General features: G+C 36.6%; 1 pseudogene; it reads right to left on the bottom strand.

Moving 5' to 3' along the window:
* Positions 1-3,414, bottom strand: part of LOC103271906 — a 52,784-nt pseudogene extending 49,370 nt beyond the window's left edge.
* Between the last annotated feature and the right edge of the window lie 10,678 nt (positions 3,415-14,092).

Here is a 14,092-nt window from a genome sequence, read left to right as displayed (position 1 = left end):
AACCTGTGGGCTCAGGCAATCCACTCACCTCAGCCTCCCAAAGTGCAGGATTACAGACTGAGTCACCGAGCCCGGCTTGTGATGAGCATCTTTTACCTCGCATTATGTTTTCAAGGTTTATCTCTACTCTCACATGTATTGATGCTTCATTTATTTTTATTGCTGAATAATATTCCATTATCTGGACATACCACATTTTGTTTATTCATCCATGAGTTGATGAATACTTTGGTTGTTTCTATTTTTTGGCTATTATGAATAATGTTATTAACATTTGTATTTAAGTTTTTATATTTTCAACTGTCTGGGGTGCATATGCTGGACCATACGGTAACTTTATGTTTAACATTTTGAGAAAGAGTCCAACAGTTTTCCAAATTGACTGCTCTGTTTTACATTCTCACCTTGAGGGTTCCAGTTTCTTGACATTCTCGCCAACATGTGTTAGTCTATCTTTTTTTATTTTAGCAATCCTAGTGGGTGTGAAGAGATAGCTCATTTTAATTTTGATTTACATTTGATTTAATACATTTCCCTAATGTCTAATGATGCTCAATTTCTTTTATTGCGCTGTTGGCTATTTGTATATCTTTTTTGGAGAAATGTCTATTCAGATCTTTCATTCAACAACAAATTATGTTGTCTTTTTATTATGGAATTGTAAAGATTCTTTATATATTCTGGATACAGTCCTTTATTAGATGTGTAAATTTCAAATATACTTTCTAGTTGCCTTTTCACTGTCTTGATGATGCCTGTTGAAATATAGAAGTTTTTACTTTTGATGAGGTCTAATTTAGTTTTTGCTTGTAGGTTTATATTTTTGTATCTAAGAAATCATCTCCTAAACCAAGATTATAAAGATTCATCTTTTTGCTTTTATTACAATTTTTTTTTACAGTTTTAGCTCTCATGTTTTTGTCTATGATCCATTTTGAATTAGCTTTTGTATATAGCATGAAGTCAGTGTCCAGCTGAATATCCATATGGATAACCATATGGGAATCCAGCTCCCTGCATCATTGAATAGATATTTGATTTTAATAAAAATGTTAAAATCATATGAAATAATAAACACTAACATTACAAAACTTTTATTAACTTTCTTTTTCTATTTTCCTCTTCTGATTTAATCTTAGCAACTCTATTGTCATTCCCAAAAACATTTTTTGATTGTGTCTAGGAAAATCTAAGAACAAATGTTTTTAGGGATTCTGTTCTGAGAATACACTAATCAAACACTTTTGGCAAATCTTCTGTGTATAACCTATTTACATGTTAGTTGAGAACATTATACTGTCAATAGTAACGTTTCAAACTGAGACTTTCTAGTTTGCAAACTGAACAATTTCCCAAATTTTATAGATTTTTAGTAATACCTAGTTTATTTTATTTTGACTGGGCCTAGAGCTACCTGAATTCCTCGCATTGTACACTCTAGAGAGGAGATTCTTACTGGAGTAGCCTTAAGTAAAGGTCACAAGGGAATACTTAATGCTAATCTCTTTATTTACAAATGTATCAATAAATTGGCATCTCTGGAGTGTGTGTGTGTGTGTGTGTGTGTGTGTTGCTGCTTTCTAAATCAGTTGCTTTTTTTTTTTTTTTTTTTGAGTTGGAGTCTCACTCTGTCACCCAAACTGGAGTGCAGTGGCCGCTCCCGGCCACTGCAGCCTCAACCTGCTGGGCTCTGGCGATCCTTCTGCTTCAGTCTTCCAAGTAGGTGGAACTACAGGCACGCGCGCTACTCCACCTGGCTAATTTTTGATTTGTTGTAGAGATAAAGTCTTGCCAATTTACCCAGGCAGGTCTTGAACCCACGGGTTCAGGCAATCCACTCACCTTGGCTTCCCAAAGCGCTGGGATTACAGGCTGAGCCACTAAACCTGGCACCAGATGCTTTTTATAGTTTTCAATGCTTATAAAGTCTATTTAAATTTTGTATAAGTAAAAGTATTTGCAGAGTTTATTTTTCATTATTTAGCTAAAAATAAGAGATAGAATAACAAATACAATTGTAATAACGTGTACTCAATAAAATGTTATTTATTTCTTCAATCCTTATCTTACCCTTTACCTCAGCATTGGCGAATGTCCATGCAACTAACTATTGCCATGAATTATTCAAGAAATAGCAAAACTGATTCCCTCAAGAATGAGTTTAAATGATAGAAAATTAATAGGAACATGTTTAAAGGATGTTTCTAAAGATGATCACAAACTGCTCAAACATTTCAGGAAAATTTCATCTGTTTCAAGCCAACCTTCTGAGCTAGGTTCCATTAATTCTAAATGTGGATTATTAACTTAATCATTTTAAGACTCGTTAGCTATCATAGGGTTACTACCCGACTAGACCACCTCCTCAACTCCCACCAATTGAATTTTCACTATAAGATATGATTAGCCTTGCCCCAATTCCCACTTAACAATACAAATTTTAATATTGCTTGGAGTCTTCCCACAAAAAGCAAGTGAAAACTTAGTTATATCTATAATAATATACCTTATTGTCATCACATTCCCTCTTGTTTCGCACTTTCTCTTTTTTTCAAATTCAATCACAAATATGTTCGGCAGGGATCATAATTTAAAGAATAAACCAACTGTGACTAATGCTGGCAAAAAAATTTTTAAATTATAAAAAGAATATTGTGAACAGTCACAGAAATCTCTGGATGATCTAGAGAGTCAGGATTAAGGCTAATCATCAAGAAAAAACTTGCAATTTTAGTATATCCTAAGACTGACTGATCTTGCAGCTGGATTTAGACACCGTGGCCTACACCGATAACACCACTGCTATCACTAATGCCATTTTTCTTTAGATTCTAAATGCTGCATCAAGGACTGCCCAACTCTTGCATAGAGAAAGAGGGTGCACTTTCCACTGTGACTATCTCCCCTAGAATGGACACTGTGATTCTTCCTCCGAACACTAGTTTCCTATTAAAGCTCAGGAGCAGGTGCTAACATCCAAACTTCAAGAGAGACTAGGCATGTATCTCCCATAATTGGCTTCTGTTTGGGAGGAGATTTTGCCTCCTGAGACAGGAAAGTCCACATATGCAGGACTTTTGTTTATAAACAGAACAACCTGAAATAATGGCAAATGTCCATGAAATCAACTGTTATCATGAATTTATTTTTTTAAAAACAGCAAAATTTAGTCATTTAAGAATGAGTTTAAATGATAAAAAACAGCAAAAAAAATATACGAAGTTTGTTTCTGAAGATGATCACAAACTGCTCAAACATTTAAGTAAGTTTTAGTCTGTTTCAAAGCCAGCCTTCTGAAATAAATTTCATAGGATCTAAATTTTAATGGCATTACCAGGATTATTGACTTTAATAATTATGGAACTCACTTGCTATTATAGGATTACTACTAGGTGGTGTTCCGGATTTATTCATGTTGATAGGGAAAACACCAAAGTAAATTAAATAAGTCAAATTAAATAAGATTTTTCCTTCTTCACATTAGTCATTCTTTTAGCATACATGTATCTATAAGTTATTTCTTTGTTTACCACACAGTAGGTTAACAGACAAGTTCTAGTTAGTCATTTAATTCACTTGTAAATACAGATCACCTAAAGCAATGTGATGAGGACACATGGTATCTGATTCATGAATGCTTATGCTCTAGAAAAGATTACCATTCTTATGCTTTCAGAACAATGCATGAGTATAGGCTAAAATGTTTTGAGGGGAATAACCTACATTAAGGGATAGGAGTATTTTATAGAAATGCTCGACTCCTGTCATAAGCAGGGTATAAATTGAATAATTTGACTAATAAGCCATGAAACTTCCCTGTAATCTGAGCCATTAAGTATGACTGAATGTATCTCTGGCTGTTCTAGTATACCAGGTTGTCAAAATCTTCTCAAAACCTCTGTCTTATATTCACTGACTACTCTGTGAAATTCAATTGTAAAATACTCTAAACTTATCTTTCAGTGCTTTCCCCACCCCACCTGCACCACAAATGCATGCACGTGCACAGGCGCGTGCACATACACACACACACACACACACACACACACACACACACACACACACACACACAAACATACATCAACTGGGACCTAGAAGAGTGAAGTCTGTGTATTACTATCAATTCCCCCACATCTAATTCTTTGAAGGACCAGAATTCAAAAGAAAATAAGTTCAAACACAACATTATTATGTAGCTGAACTCAAGTGCTGATCAGTAGATAGATGTTTGTAAGCATTTTAATCAGTTTTTATCACTAGCCAAACTAATGATAAGAATTGCATATGCAAGAAACAATGTATGGACGGTAGGTAAGTAATGAGTGGTATAAAGTGGTCAGTAAAAGCAATAAACTTCTCATAGTGCTCTTCCCAAGGCACTCTCCTCGATGCAGCCCTTTGCTTTGCCATGGATTCTTCACACAAACTATATCATCAAGTGACAGCTGTCCTCTAATTCCTCCTTCATGTCATCATAGTTTTACTCATGAATTTTAAGTTCATGCTCTCTTATTTTGAACAGAAATTCTATGGTACAATTTACTGCTTTTATTTAGTTTCAAAACCCATTTTAGAATCTATTTTGATAAGTATTGACTCTGGTTTCTTCAACATTTATTTAATACTTTTATTTTATTTGTGCTGGCATTCCTCTTGCCCTTAAGGCATGTATAATCTGAAACAATACTGACAGTTGTGCACCTAAAGAAAATAAAAATAAGAGAATAAAAACTGAATTTATACAGAAGTGTCTAGTACACTGTATCTGTTAGGGCAAAAGTCCTTTCTCTAGTATAGAATCTCCTTTCTATGAGCTGAATATTGCTGAAGAGAAACAAAATATTATGTAATAGTCACAGCAGATTTTTCAACTTTAAGAAAAGAAACCACAATTATTAGATAACGGTTATCCAAAAATTTAGTCTTTTTTTGTCTTTTTAAACCCTAAAAAACATATTTTATTGTCATGTTTAAACTCTTCTTGATCATGGTGATGAGACAAAGTGTGATACTCTCTTATGAGAGTGTGTGATATAGAATTGGTGGCTATTAACACAGTGACAGGAAGGTTAGAATGATTAATGAGGAATGAGGGTGGGAGGCACTTGCAGAATGTAACATTTTCATAAATTGTATGTTCTCTAAGGAGCTGCTTATTATGGCTCCTTCAGTACCAATCCCATCATTTCTTGTGGAACATGCCACATTTCAAATTAGTGCTCTTCCCAAGGCACTCTCCTCGATGCAGCCCTTTGCTTTGCCATGGATTCTTCACACAAACTATATCATCAAGTGACAGCTGTCCTCTAATTCCTCCTTCATGTCATCATAGTTTTACTCATGAATTTTAAGTTCATGCTCTCTTATTTTGAACAGAAATTCTAGGACAGTTAGATCACTGCTTAACTGTACAAATGCTTAATTTCCAATCTGCCATTTAACAAGTTTTTTAGGTTTTTTTTTTTCTATTTCCACCTCATTTCTGTACTATATATAGTATTTTTTTAAATTTTATTTTAGAGTTGTGAGGTACAAGTGATTATTTACTACTACTTGATTTACAATATGTAGGTTGCATGGAGGTGAAGTTTGGGTGTCTGGCTGGCCCTCTCTCCCCAATATTGGGCCTGGTACCCATGTGTTTCCACATTCTTCTCTCCCTCCCTCCTCTAGCAAAACACAGAGTCTGCAGGTCCCACCCTTGTGCTAGTGTAACTAGTGTTCAGGGCCCGCTTATGAGTGAGAACTTGCAGTATTCAGTTCTTTGTTTCTGTGATAGTTCACTTACTATGATGGTCCCCAGCTGCATCCAAGTTGATGCAATGACCATGATTTTGTTCTTGTTTATGGTTACATAATATTTCATCATCTATCCTTATCCAGTCCTCTTCCGGTGTGCATCTGGGTTGGTTCCGTGTCTTTGGTATCGTGAATAGTGCTGCAATAAACATACATGGGCAGGTGTCTTTTTGGTAGAAAAATGTATGTTCCTATATGTAAATTCCCAGGAGAGGACTTTTTGCAGACTCTGTGTATTGCTAGAGGAGGGAGGGAGAGGACTTTTGGATCATATATCAATAGAAGCTCAATTTGTTTTTTGTTTTGTTTTGTTTTGTTTTTTGAGTTGAAGTCTCACTCTGTCGCCCAGACGGGAGTGCAGTGGTCGCTCCCGGCCTCCGCAGCCTCCACCCACTGGGCTCCGGCGATCCTTCCGCCTCCGCCTTCTGAGTAGCCGGAATTACAAGCATGCGCTACCACGCCCGGCTGATTTTTTGATTTACTGTAGAGATGAGGTCTCACTGCCTAGGCGGGTCTCGAACCTGCGGGTTCAGGCAATCCACTCACCTCAGCCTCCCAAAGGCGCGGGATTACAGGCTGAGACACCGAGCCCGGCTAATTTGTTGTTTTTTGAGCAGTTTCCACACTGCTTTCCATAGAGGGTGAGCTAGCTTATATTTCCATCAACAGTGTCAAAGTGTCCGTTTTTCTATGCATCCACACCAGCACCTGTTGTTTTTTGACTTGCTAATGACAGTCATCCTTGAAGGTGTTAATTGGTAGCTCATTGTAGTTTTGATTTGCATTTCTCTCATTATTAATGAGGCTGGACATTTTTTCATGTGCTTGTTGGCTGATTGAATGTCTTCCTTTGAGAAGTATTTGTTCATGTCCTTTGCACACTTTTAAATTTATTTTTCCTTTCAATTTGTTTGAGTTCCTTGTCATTCCTGGATTTTAGGCCTTTATCAGATACACAGCTTTCAAATATTTTTCCGCCATTTCATAGGTTGTCTCTTCACTATCTTGATGGTTTCTTTTGGTGTGCAAAAACTTTTCAATTTGATAAGGTCCCACCTATCTATCTTAGCTTTTGTTGCATTTACTTTTGAGAACTTGGCCAAAAATTAATTGCCTACTTTGATGTCCCGAAGAGTGTTCCTTACTTTTTTCCTAGGATTCTTATAGTTTGAGGTTTTACATTTAGTTTTTGATCCATTTTGAGGTGATTTTTTTAAATATGGGGATAGGTATGGGTCGTATAGTTATGTTAATAGCCCTTAGGTAAGATCATAGGAATAATATAGGTGAGTTTATCAATGTGAAGTGAGGAGGAAATAGAATGTTCCATTGTTTGGGGAACAGAACCCACAAAAGCAGCTCCCAGTTCCCAAAAAATGAAAGCCACCCAGAATATTCTATCTCCACTTTGCTTCATGATGTTATACTCAAACCTAAATCATTTCTATGATCTTACCTAGTCACTAGTAACAGTTATAACATGAATAACTGTAGTTTCAATACCTTTGTGGAAAGAAGTTTCATATAAATTATTACTGTCTGACCTCCACTTCTAGAGATATGATGTTCCAGAGAGGAGCCACAACTGGAAAAGGGGCAATGTACCCGTGAGCTATTATACATGTTGATAAAGTAAGGATGGCAGAGTTAGCATCTTGATAAGTAAAATTTAATGGCAAAGAGAATAAATAGCAGGAAAATTCAGACACAATCAAGAAAATCAATAGATAATTCTGATAAGAGTCATTGCCCATGGAAATGACAGCCTGGAAGAATAGTCTGTGTCAAAGGAATTTAATCAGAGAAGCTCTTTAAAGGTTGACTCTGGCATTTTAGAAAAAAGCTCTTAAGGGAAATGGGCTAATTTGAAATGCCATTTATCCTTCAGAAACCCCTAATCCCAAGGGGAGTAGGGATGAGTTTCTTCAGGTTTTCCCAATGGGTAGTTTAAATATGTCTTTGCAGATTTCACAGTGGAAAAAAATGAGCTCTGGCTAATGCTTCTCTAGGGATAAACTTTCCAGTTATACAGGATTGAAGTTGTCAAGGTACTAATGACAGCCTATCTCTCCCCTCACTTTGTTTACCACTTTCTTCAAAACTAAAATAATAATAGTAATAAAATTAATGTTCCTCAAATGCAAAGAGCTATACTAGATGTTGGGAAGAAGTTAGAACAAATATAGTCCTTGCCATCATGAAGCTCTCAGGCTGCACAATTTACAAGCTCCCCCTGTCCAATCCTGGCTCATTGATATAGACTGTGATGTGCTGTGTAGGAGACTAGTACCCATTTGCTGCACAAGCACAGAATAGAGTAAGATGGATGGAATATGCATAGGCCATGTCTTCATGAAGCAGTGGTTTTTCTAGATATGGCTCAGAAGAACTTACAGTAATTGTGGTCTCCCTCAACAGAATGCAAAGAGCAGAAAAACAAATCCATGAAATCTATGAAGGAAGATATTCTTGATGAAGAAGGGCCACAAACTAGTATAAGTGGATGCTGTGGAATATGGAGAACAACAATCCTGTAGTTGGTATCAGGCATGAAGTAGTTTATCATTCATTTCACAAATAAGTACTGATTGCCTAGTTTAGGAAAGGTACTATACCCAACAAGATGAAAATGTGAGTTTTTCTCTCATGAAACTCACATATTAACTGAATATACAAACTTTAATAACCTAATTACGCAATCACAGAGCTAATTGTATTATTGCAGTTGTCAAGATTACTATGAAGAACAACTTTTGGACATAAGAACAAATAGCAGGGGGTATCTTCCTTAGTTTAGGGCAATTGAAAATCCACCTGTAAGGACATTATACAAAGAGTAAGTAAAAGTTTCTGGAAATTGAGGAGGGAAGAGCAGAAAAATACAACAGCCAGAAGGAGCAGTCTTTATGAGGCTCTGTGGCAGAACAAAGCATGATGAGCATGAGTAACTGAATTGAGGAATGGAGTTTGTGTGACCAGAATGCAGAATGGTAGCCATGGTTCAATTCTTGCAAGCTCTAGTCCATCATATTAAAGATCCTACTAGAATGGGCATCTGTTGAAGGTTTTGGTCAGTGAAAAGTCATAGATTAATCTTTAAAGAGTTAGCCTAGGTTATCTGAACTTTCTCTCTTGCAGCCTTTGATCTACAAGGAACTCAAATATGTGAAAGGAAAAAAATAAACACCCCAATAAAAAGTGGACAAAAGATATGAATATACACTTCTTAAAAGAAGACATACAAGCAGCCAACAGACACATGAAAAAATGCTCAAACTCACTAATCATCAAAGAAATGCACGTCAGCACCAGATTGAAATACCACCTACCCCAGTAAGAATGTCCATCATTAATAAAACAAACAACAACAGATGCTGGCAAGGATACAGAGAAAAAGGAACGCTTCCACACTGCTGGTGGGAATGCAAACCAGTGCAACCTCTTTGGAAAACAGTGTGGTGATTTCTGAAAGAGCTAGAAATCGACCTTCCATATGAACCAGCAATCCCCCTATTGGGAATATACCTGGAGGAACTCAAGTCATTCTACAAAAAAAGATATCTGCACACACGTCTGTTGCAGCACTATTCACAGTAGCCAAAAACATGGAACCAACCGTGCTGCCCATCAAAACTGGACTGCATAAAAAAATGTGGTACCTATACACAATGGAATATTATGCAGCCGTAAAGAAGGACAAACATGTAGACTTGGCAGCAACTTGGATGGATTTAGAGTCTCTCATACTCAGTGATCTATCACAGAAACAAAGAACAGAGTACAATATATTCGCTCTCGTAAGCGGACCTTAAACAACTATCGTAATACTATGAGAAAGGTATTGGCAGTAGTGAGAAACTACTAGAATGGGAGGCACACCTCATCAACAAGGGTACTTGCATAATGAACATTTGTAAACCTAACCCTGAATTGTATCCCACATCCTCAAAATAAAAACATTTTTTTAAAATGAGTCAGTCTATACTGAGCAGAATGGGTCAAGGTGAGTACTTGAGTGAATTTAACAAACTAGTTAGGAGATCATTTCCATACTCAGGAAAGTGGTGATGTACATTTGGATTGGGGTGGTTGCAGACTTTGGTATTTGGATGAATATTGAAAGTAAGCAAGAAGGAGAAATCACATTTCTGTCTTATATAACTGGCTAGTAATGATACTGATTACTGAAATAAGGGGCATAAAATTATTTCCTCTTTCAGGGGAGAATCATTATTTAAGTTTTATTTTATCTACAGAGAGATAAATATGCCTTCACAAATAGAGATGCCAAATAGGGGCTGGCATAAGATTCCACAACTCAAAGATGAGATCAAAGCTAAAGGCTTTAATATATGAATTAGTATTTTTTAAGTGTTCTTGAAATTATGGAAGTGAATGAATAAATCCACCCCGGAGAAAAAGTGGACTGAACAAAAAAGGAGCACATAAAATCTAACTTAGATGAACTACAGCATGTAAAGATCAGATGAATAGAGTCTGCAAAGGAGACTGAGATCTGACAAGATATATAATAGAAGGAAAAAGAGACTATCTTGGAAGATCTCTCTTTAAGAGTCTCATTTGGCTTCAGAAATCAGGCCACTATGAATTCATTTTATAAACCCTTTGTGTTTCAATTTCTCTAACTATAAAATGGGGGATATGAATGCATACTTGCCTATCTAGAAGGGTTTGAGGATTAAATATAATCATGTCTGAAAGGTTTCTGGATACTAAAAACCTTATATCCACATAAATTAGAATCTTGCTTCATTATGTTCTTCTTCAGCATTCCATTAGCCTCCTCTGTGTTCCAGAGGATCAGTGCGTGGGAAAATATGCCCTTGTCACAGGCCCTTTGCTTGGCTTGCCCACCACTCTAGATAAAGTTTTACTCTTTATTACTATCGGATTCAAAGTCTTACTCTGTTGCCCAGGCTGGAGTGCAGTGGCATGCTAATGACCACTGCAGCCTTGACCTGCTTTGTTCAGGTTATCCTTATGCCTCAGCCTTCCTAGTAGCTGGAACTACAGGCATATACCACCACACCCAGATATTTTCTTGCTTTTTGTAGAGACCAGGTCTTACCAAGTTACCCAGGCTGATTGAACTCCTGAGCTCAGGCAATCCTCTTGCCTTGGCCTGCTAAAGTGCTGGGATTACAGACATGAGATCGCACCTGGCTTTCATTTTTAATATCTCAGCTTAAGACTCATTTCTTCAGGAATACTTGTCCTTAACTTTCAACACAGACTAGACTCTTTGTGCTAGACCCAAATTTTCTTCCTTGAAAAGGTTTACCTTGGATATTAATTAAACATAATTCTGTGACTATTTGTCTAATAACTGTCACCTACAGAAAAATGTATGTTGAGATCATAAACCATGTCTTTATTGATGATTGTTTTAATTATGCTGCTTAAAATACTGTCTGTGAAAGGTAGGCACTCAAAAAAACCTGAATACACGGATAAATAAATGGTCTTATCCTGTTCAAGACAGAGATCTGACGAGAGATATAATTATGAGAAAGAAGAATAAGAGATTCAAAATAGAAAAATGATATTTGATTTAGCAACATGCAACTCACGTGAAATTAGGAAGAGCTTAGTCAGTAAAGCATCTGTGATGGAAGATAAATTAAGGGCCAGGCGCAGTGACTCAAGTCTGTAATCCCAGCACTTTGGGAGGCTGAGGCGAGAGAATTGTCTGAACCCAGAGGTTCGAGACCAGCCTAGGCAACTTGGTGAGATCTCGTCTCTACAATAAACCAAAAAATTAGTCAGGTGTGGTAGCATGCACCAGTAGTTCTGGCTATTTGGAAGGTTGAGTCGGAAGGATTGCCTGACCCCAGCAGGTCGATGCTGGGGTGGCTGTGAGCATGCCGCTGCACTCTGGTCTGGGCGAGGGATTGAGACTCCAACTGAAAAACAAAACAAAACAAAACAAAAAACCCGATAAATTAAAGACACTAAAGAATGAATAGGAAATGAAATGCATGGATAGAGAGCCTCCAACTTTTTCAAGAAGTTTGGCAACAAAAGAGATGGCAGAGAACAGCAAAATTATTCTTCCAAAATATAGTTTATAGATATACAGGGGAAAGTTGCTTATATGAAAAGGAGAGATGCAGAGGATGAAGATGAGGTGCATCCGCTTTTAGAGTGCTGTCTTTGCCTTGTTAGTTTATCATTGAAATGGGCCTGCTTGGATGTGATTTTTTAGCACAGAATGAAAGTTGTCCCTCAGTAAACCTGTCACAGTGAGTCTGGATAGAGAGACAGGTGGTGTCCAAAGATGCAGGACTCAGAAGAAGGTACATGAGTCCTTCAGGCTGGTTAGTGAAGGCACTAAGAAAATGTTCATATGTTATACCTACAAAGTCCTTAACCTTATGCTGCTTTGAACAGGTTGCAGTAGTAAAGACAGTATGGCATCTCACTAGCCTAGAAAAATTGCTTCCCACATTTACCAGGTACCAGGTCTTCTCGGCAGCCTCAGTTGCTCACTGAGTTATTTATGGGCTAGAGTGGCTCAAAAAAATTTTCCCCACAACAAAATAATGTCCAAGGGTGGTGTTTCATTGTGTTTCAGACTACAGCTTAAAGCATTTCCCCCAAAATGGTCCTTTGATTCCTAATGAGTAGAACTGTAAAAGTCCTCAAAAAGTCCTCCCTCTGTCCTTAGCTTGACCGATGCGGGATATTTATGTTTTTCTCTAGACAGCTGTCATCTGTTGCCAGATATCTGACTTTTTAGATAAAATCTCTACAGCTTGGAGGACAATTTGATGACCAGAAATTCTTTTCCAAAAAGAAAAGTTGGTCTCCAGCTTTCAGGAGAAGATCCATGGTGAGCAGGCTATTTAAGTTCAATTTATTGTACTAATTGCTGGAGATATTTGTTGTAGTATAAAAGGAGGGAAGGGCATTATAAAATTTAAATTTTTTTGTCAATGCTAGTTAGATGTCTATTGTAACTAATATGAAGGCAAACCTCTTCCAGATCCATTCTTTGCCCTATGTTGCATTCTGTGAAATTTCATGCCTGTGTCTGAAAGTAAAAACATTTAAATCTTAAGTGACTCTTGATCTTTAGTCTTTTGAAAAAACAACAAAAGTAGATTAATTTTCTAATGCCAAAAAAAAAAGTACTGAAAAATCTTACTTCCCTAACTCTTTCTTCCTTAGTTTTATAGAAACTTCTCTGAATTCTCTTTTCTCTCCGGTCAAACTCCTGGAAACTTCTTCACCTTCTCAGCCCGAGTTACCTTTCCTCTTCTCTCTTTTCCCATTCCCTTCAGACACCGTCCCCACCAGTGGCTTTCCATCCTTTCCAAAGTGCACAAGAAAACGTCAATTTTGTGCCTCCTAATTTTCTCAATCACCGCAATTCTACACAACGAAGAGACAGAAATTGAGTAAGGAGTCAGAATTCTCTTTAATGTAGACAGAAGAAAAATATGAATTCTTTACATGCTTGTCACACAAGCTAACCCCCAGATTTCTCATTTCTCGAGCAAATGAATATATAGTATATCTATTGACACTGAAGGTGTACCAGCCTCATTTGAATTCAAAGCTGGTGATACTAGGTGTTTGACTTTGGGCAAGTCAGGCAATTTTCTCCTCTCTCAGTGGAGTTATTAATAGCTACGACACATGGATTTTGAGAGGATTACATGGATAATGTTAAAAAGTTTCTGAATGGCACATGGTAAGCTTGTAACAAGAGCTACTTCCCTTTCAATACAGCTCTACTTATGACAATAAAATAACTGGCACAGTGATGATTATTATGATGATTAATTTTAATACTTGTACATTTGTTTGGTGTAAAAGACAAGTTTGAAAATTTGTTCATATTTATTACTTTTATACTTGACCTTGAATTGTTAATGCTCATACTATAAGTACTTTTTAAAGGTGCAATATACAAATAATAGAGAAAAAACTTAGAGATAATACATTTTAACATAGTTGTTGGCAAATTGTTTAGTTACCATAGGTGAAGCTGCATATTTTAAAGAAGTATTTTCTCTCGTTCCATCACAATTACTTACACTGACAAAAATCCTATGAACATGATAAATGCGAAAATCTCACCTTGGATACTCCTTAATATTATCTCCTTCTAAAATTAAAAATTACCTTTGTTCCTACTGACTTTTACATGTCTTTGCCTCTTTTTATAGTTAGTTGTGAGAGAGTGGTTTTCATAAATGTGATGTTACCATTAAGACTATTTCAATATATATATATATATATTTTTTTTTTTTTTTTTTTTTTTTTT

This window comes from Carlito syrichta, unplaced genomic scaffold (assembly GCF_000164805.1).
Source record: "Carlito syrichta isolate Samal-C Ts95f unplaced genomic scaffold, Tarsius_syrichta-2.0.1 Scaffold311995, whole genome shotgun sequence".
Classification (NCBI taxonomy): domain Eukaryota; kingdom Metazoa; phylum Chordata; class Mammalia; order Primates; family Tarsiidae; genus Carlito; species Carlito syrichta.
This window is presented reverse-complemented; position numbering and strand designations above follow the sequence as displayed.